Raw genomic sequence first — 7,648 nt, forward strand, 5'->3', positions numbered from 1 at the left:
GGGCGCGCCCCCCTGCCTCGTGCCTCCCTCGGTCACCGTCTCGCGTTGCTTTTCTTCCCATGTTCTCCAAATATTAAAAAAATATTCTCCGTCCGTTTTTATCCCGTTTGGATTCCGTTTGATATGGGTTTTCTGCGAAACATAAAACATGCAACAAACAGGAACTGGCACTGGGCATTGGATCAATATGTTAGTCCCAAAAATAGTATAAAAAGTTGCCAAAAGTATATAAAAGTTGTAGAATATTGGCATGGAACAATCAAAAATTATAGATACGACGGAGATGTATCAGAGTACGTCATTTTTAATAAGTCTTTCAATTCTCCCCCTCGAAATGTGGCCTAAACGACGGTGCCACAATTTCGAAGAGGTACTCGTACCCTTCCTTTTCTTGTCAATATTACATACATCACTCACATGCAGGATAGAATCATTCAATGATAACATATATAATTGGCCTTGTCTGACACCGAGGCCTACGTTCTTATTACAATTATTCAAAACAAATTGTTTGTTCCCAAACTTGCTCTCAAACATCTTATCATCTAGGCAAGAGACAGAAATCAAATTCCTACTTAAGGTAGGGACATAAAGAACATTATTTAAATGAAGACGGAAGCTAGTGTGGAGTTCTAAGGTGATTGACCCTATGGCTTCAACATCAACTTCGACTCCATTTGCTCCTTAAGTCTTCTCGCCCCCTTTGCCATGGTTTGGATTATATTTGAGTCCTACATGGAATTAGCAACATGAGAAGTTGCACCTGAATCAATCCACCAAGAGGTAGTAGAGTAATCAACATATAACATTTCTTCAATGAAAGTAATTTCATCAGTACCTTTCTTCATCAACCATTCGAGGAATTCTGGACGGTCTTTCTGATAATGACCATCATTCTTGCAGAATTGCACTTGTTGTCTTTAGGCTTATCATCCACCTTCTCCTTTCCTTTTGATGAATTTTTCTTAAAGAACTTCTTTTGTGGCTGTTGCTTAGAAGAGCTTGCTCCATCGTGTTTTCTCTTGGAGGAGCCAACCAAAAAGGCTTGGTCCTTTCCTTGCCTCTTAATCCTCTCTTCTTTCTCGACAATTCTTGGAGATATCTCCGCGATTGTCCATTTCTCTTTAAGAGAGTTATAGTTAATATTAAATTGATCAAACTATTCAGGGAGGGAGTCCAAGATCATGATGACAAGGAGATTGTCATTGAGCTCACATTGTAATGCCTTCAATTTGTTACAAGCATTCACCATCTTTAAAATGTGAGCCGTGATATCACTATCATTATTATACTTCCCAAGGAGCTTGTGAACAAGTTCTTGTCCATAAACCTTGTCGAAGCCTTTGAATTGCTCCTCCAGGGCTGCCATGAATTCCTTAGGAGTATCTTTCTTGGGTTGTGCCCCAATTATGTCAGGTGATATGGATGATCTCATCACAAGCATAGCAATGTGATTTGAATTTTCCCATATCTCCATCTTGGAATCATAAGTTTTCTTTAGTTCAGCATACCCCGTGAGAACAAAAGCAGGAGCCACGGGTTTATCCTCCCGTAAAGCATAATCAAACTGACGAACGGCTAGGCATAATTCCATCGAGTTCTTCCAACGAGGGAAGTTACTACCTGTCAACGGTTCGACAGTAAACGCAGTGGAAGCTGTAATGGACATGAAAGAGTTTATGAGTAATTGACATGAATATGAAATTTTATGTTGGTAAAATAAAATAGACATGCCATGTATTTAATTTCAACTCCATGTCAAAACACAGTTGGGCAGAAAAACATGGAATTAAAATATCATAAGTGATGACTCATAATAATAAAATAACGTTGGTCCGAATTAAAATCAGAGTCATTTCATTCTCAATTTAGACATCAACATAAGAAAAATATCATTATTTTTTATGTCTAAAAAAATTCATCATGCAAACACATAATAAATCCTGAATAAAATATCTCGTTGGTTCAATTTTACCTAGAATAATAGCATGTTTTAATTCATTATTATCTAAGATATTTTCTGGCTAACAACAGTGCAAAACCATAATGTGTATTAACTAAAAAGTGCACTGGAAAAGACAGAAAGCGGCCAAAATATATGTGCCTGAAATACCCACAGCTACACGTAAAACGGCCCAGCCCAGCAGAAGTTTTTTTCGCTTGACTGACATAACCTGGGACGGAGACCACAGCCGGATATGTCCCATTAAGTGCCCCCAGGCCTGCAGCGGAGCTGAGCGTTGCTGCCAGCCGTCCGATGGAAATCAACGGTTCGCGTCGATCACGGCTGGAACAAAACAAATGCCTGGCCAGAACCCTAGCGCATTGCCCCTGTGACCCCCCCCCCCACCGCATTTCATGCTTGTACAGTGAGCAGGGACGGCGTTCGACGGCGGCTCGAGGCGCGCAGGCCATGGCGGCGCGGCGGCTGCACTCGTCGGAGGAGCATGCAGCAGGATGAATCCTGCGTGCACCCCCGTCGAGCGTGGCTCCGGTGCACGCACACATGGCGCTTCGTTCGGTGGGTGAGAGGTGCGCCGGCCGTTGGGGTCGACGGTGACATGCAGGGCGACGGCGCGTACACGCGCGCGTCCATAAAAGCGCCGGCAAGGCGCAGGAGCATTCCGCGCGTCGGCCAGGGCACGACGGCGTCGCGGCGTCTCCGCCCTCGCGCAGCGGTGGGCGCTATGCGGGCCCCGAAGTGAAAAGGCGGCTACGCGGCGCATTTGGTGAGTGATACATCACCATCGTATCTTCTTTTCCAAACACTTTTGACCTTGTTTTGGACTCTAACTTGCATGATTTGAATGGAACTAACCCGTACTGATGTTGTTTTCAGCAGAATTGCCATGGTGTTATTTTTGTGCAGAAATAAAAGTTCTCGGAATGACCTGAAACTTCACGCAGAATATTTTAGGAATTTATAAAAAATACTGACGAAAGAATCAACACCAGGGGGCCCACACCCTATCCACGAGAGTGGGGGGCACGCCCCCAGTCTCGTGGGCCCCCTAAGGCTCCATCGACGTCAACTCCAACTCTATATATTCATGTTCAGGGAGAAAAAAATCAGAGAGAAGGAGTCATCGCGTTTTACAATACGAAGCCGTTGCCAAGCCCTAATCTCTCTCGAGAGGTCTGATCTGGAGTCCGTTCGGGGCTCCGGAGAGCGGAATCCGTCGCCATCGTCATCATCAACCTTCCTCCATCACCAATTTCATGATGCTCACCACCGTGCGTGAGTAATTCCATCATAGGCTTGCTGGACGGTGATGGGTAGGATGAGATTTATCATGTAATCGAGTTAGTTTTTTAGGGTTTAATCCCTAGTATCTGATAACCCGCAAGTATTGGGGATCAATTGTAGCCTCTTTCGATAAGTAAGATTGTCGAACCCAACGAGGAGCTAAAGGTAGAACAAATATTCCCTCAAGTTCTATCAACCACCGATACAACTCTACGCTTAATGTTCGCTTTACCTAGAACAAGTATGAAACTAGAAGTATTATGTAGGTGTTTTTGGACAGGTTTGCAAGATAATAAATAGTATGTAAATAAAAAGTAGGGGCTGTTTAGATAAAGACACAACTAAGTTAGTTTTAGTAAAGAGCTTTTTGTTATGAGAAAGTTATTTGTCCCTAGGCAATCGATAACTAGACCGGTAATCATTATGGCAATTTTATATGAGGGAGGGGCATAAGCTAACATACTTTCTCTACTTGGATCATATGCACTTATGATTGGAACTCTAGCAAGCATCCGCAACTACTAAAGATCATTAAGGTAAAACCCAACCATAGCATTAAAGCATCAAGTCCTCTTTATCCCATACGCAACAACCCCCTTACTCGGGTTTGTGTTTCAGTCACTCATGCAACCCACTATAAGTGAATCATGAACGTATTGCAACACCCTACAGCGGGGATCCCTCACGCTTGCGCGACACGGAGAGCACCATAGGACAGCACCAATAATAAAACATGCAACTCAAACCAATCTTGATCATCAAATAGGCCATAGGACAAAACGGATCTACTCAAACATCATAGGATAGCCATACATCATTGGGAAATAATATATAGCGTTGAGCACCAAGTTTAAGTAGAGATTACAGCGGGTAAGAGAGAGGTTACACCGCTGCATAGAGGGGGGAAGAGCTGGTGATGATGGCGGTGAAGTTGTTGGTGAAGATTGCGTTGATGATGATGGCCACGGCAGCATTCCGGCGCCACCGAAAGAGAAGGGGAGAGGGGGCCCCTTCGTCTTCTTCTTCCTTGACCTCCTCCCTAGATGGGAGAAGGGTTTCCCCTCTGGTCCTTGGCCTCCATGGCGTGGTAGGGGCGAGAGCCCCTCTGAGATTGGATCTGTCTCTCTGTCTCTCTCTGTTTTGCGTTCTCAGATTCTACCCTTTCACCGTTTTTTATATTCCCGGGGATCCATAACTCCGATTGGGCTGAAATTTTAACACGATATCTATCCGGATATTAGCTTTCTTGCAGCGAAAGAAGGGCACCAACCGCCTTACGGGGTGGCCATGAGGGTCAGGGGCGCGCCTGCCCCCTGCCTCGTGGCCCCCTCGGGCATCGTCCTGCATGGATTTTCCCCCCAAAAATCATATATATTCCAAAAAAATCTCTGTCAATTTTTATCCCGTTTGGACTCCTTTTGATATGGATATTCTGCGAAACAAAAAACATGCAACAAACAGGAACTGACACTGGGCACTGGATCAATATGTTAGTCCCAAAAATAGTATAAAAAGTTGCCAAAAGTATATGAAAGTTGTAGAATATTGGCATGGAACAATCAAAAATTATAGATATGATGGAGACGTATCAGCATCCCCAAGCTTAATTCCGGCTCATCCTCGAGTAGGTAAATGATAAAAAAGATAATTTTGATGTGGAATGCTACCTAGCATAATCTTGATCATGTAATCTAATCATGGCATGAATATTAAGACATGAGTGATTCAAAGCAATAGTCTATCTTTTGACATAAAAACAATAATACTTCAAGCCCACTAATAAAGCAATCATGTATTTTCAAAATAACAAGGCCAAAGAAAGTTATCTTTACAAAATCATATAGTCCGGCTATGCTCCATCTTCACCACACAAAATATTCACATCATGCACAACCTCGATGACAAGCCGAGCAATTGGTTCATACTTTTTAATGCGCTTCAGCATTTTCAACCGCCATGCAATACATGAGCGTGAGCCATGGATATAGCACTATAGGTGGAATAGAATGGTGGTAGTGGAGAAGACAAAAAGGAGAAGATAGTCTCACATCAACTAGGCGTATCAACGGGCTATGGAGATGACCATCAATAGATATCAATGTGAGTGAGTAGGAATTGCCATGCAACGGATGCACTAAGAGCTATAAGTGTATGAAAGCACAGACTGAAAACTAAGTGGGTGTGCATCCAACTTGCTTGCTCATGAAGACCTCGGGCATTTGAGGAAGCCCATCATCGGAATATACAAGCCAAGTTTAATAATGAAAATCCCCACTAGTATATGAAAGTGATAACTCAAGAGACTCTCTATATGAAGAACATGGTGCTACTTTGAAGCACAAGTGTGGTAAAAGGATAGTAACATTGCCCCTTCTCTCTTTTTCTCTCATTTTTTGGGCCTTCTCTTTTTTGGCATTTTTTATTACTATTTTTTTCGTCTGGAGTCTCATCCCGACTTGTGGGGGAATCATAGTCTCCATCATCCTTTCCTCGCTGGGGCAATTCTCTAATGATGATGATCATCACATTTTTATTTACTTACAACTCGATATTACAACTAGATACTAGAACAAAGATATGACTCTATATGAATGCCTCCAGCGGTGTATCGGGATGTGCAATGATCTAGCGTAGCAATGACATCAAAAACTGACAAGCCATGAAAACATCATGCTAGCTATCTTATGATCATGCAAAGCAATATGACAATGAATGCTCAAAGTCATGTATATGATGATGATGGAAGTTGCATGGCAATATATCTCAGAATGGCTATGGAAATGCCATGATAGGTAGGTATGGTGGCTATTTTGAGGAAGGTATATGGTGGGTTTATGGTACCGGCGAAAGTTGCGCGATACTAGAGAGGCTAGCAATGATGGAAGGGTGAGAGTGCGTATAATCCACGGACTCAACATTAGTCATAAACAACTCACATACTTATTGCAAAATTTTATTAGCCCTCGATGCAAAGTACTACTAAGCATGCCCCTAGAGGGATAGATTGGTAGGAAAAGACCATCGCTCGTCCCCGACCGCCACTCATAAGGAAGACAATCAATAAATACGTCATGCTCCGACTTCGTTACATAACGGTTCACCATACGTTCATGCTACGGGAATCACAAACCTCAACACAGGTATTTCTACTAATTCACAACTACCCACTAGCATGACTCTAATATCACCATCTTTATATCACAAAACTATTGCAAGGAATCAAACATATCATATTCAGTGATCTACAAGTTTTATGTAGGATTTTATGACTAAACACGTGAATGACCAGTTCCTGTCATCTCTCTAAATAGATATAAGTGAAGCAAAAGAGTTTAAATCTTTCTACAAAAGATATGCCCACACTCTAACAATCATAAGTGAAGCAAAAGAGAATTATACGAATGGCGGTTTTCTATGTAAAGAGAAACAGGCTATCCAAACTTCAAATGATATAAGTGAAGCACATGAAGCATTCTATAAAGCCATACTCAAAAGATATAAGTGAAGTGCATAGAGCATTCTATAAATCAACCAAGGACTATCTCATACCAGCATGGTGCATAAAAGAAAAATGAAAACTAAATGCAAAAGACGCTCCAAGATTGCACATATCGCATGAACGAAACGAATCCAAAAACGTACCGATACTTGTTGAAGAAAGAGGGGATGCCTTCCGGGGCATCCCCAAGCTTAGATTCTTGAGTCTCCTTGAATATTTACTTGGGGTGCCTCGGGCATCCCCAAGCTTCAGCTCTTGCCTCTCTTCCTTCTTCTCACATCGAGACCTTCTCGATCATCGAACACTTCATCCACACAAAACTTCAACAGAAAACTCGGTAAGATCCGTTAATATAATAAAGAAAAGCACTACTCTAAGTACTGTTGCAAACCAATTCATATTTTGTTTTCTCATTTTGTCTACTGTAGTATAACTTTTACATGGCTTAATCCAGTGATATGAATCGATAGTTTCATCAAAACAAGCAAACTATGCATCAAAAACAGAATCTGTCTAAAACAGAACAGTCTGTAACAATCTGAACATTCACCATACCTATAATACTTGACATATTCTACAAAAATTAGGAAACATAAATAATTTGTACAGAAAGACAGTGCAAAAAGAATCAGAACCGTTTGACGTTCCAGTAAAAATGTAAAATCGCGCACTACAGCCAAAGTTTCTGCCCTGCACCGTACAAACCAACAAGCATTGTAAACATCCTAAAGGCAAACCTTGGCACATTATTTTTATAATACAATGGAATTGTACAAGGGGATAATTATTTTTGTTGAAAAGTTTCTGTAATCAAGATTCACAAAGTTTCCATGAGCATGAACCAAGTTCAAGGCTAGCTCCCACTTCAACAATGCTTGTCTCTCTCACTTTCACTTTCCTTT

The 7,648-nt window shown here is 41.8% G+C and overlaps 1 pseudogene; it reads right to left on the reverse strand.

Annotated features, from left to right (window-relative positions):
* Nucleotides 1-684: 684 nt before the first annotated feature.
* LOC147978011 (uncharacterized) lies at nucleotides 685-1,633 on the reverse strand (annotated as a pseudogene).
* Nucleotides 1,634-7,648: the final 6,015 nt, after the last annotated feature.

The sequence above is a fragment of the Triticum urartu genome, chromosome 3A (assembly GCF_056163025.1).
Source record: "Triticum urartu cultivar PI428250 chromosome 3A, HENAU_Tu73, whole genome shotgun sequence".
NCBI lineage: Eukaryota > Viridiplantae > Streptophyta > Magnoliopsida > Poales > Poaceae > Triticum > Triticum urartu.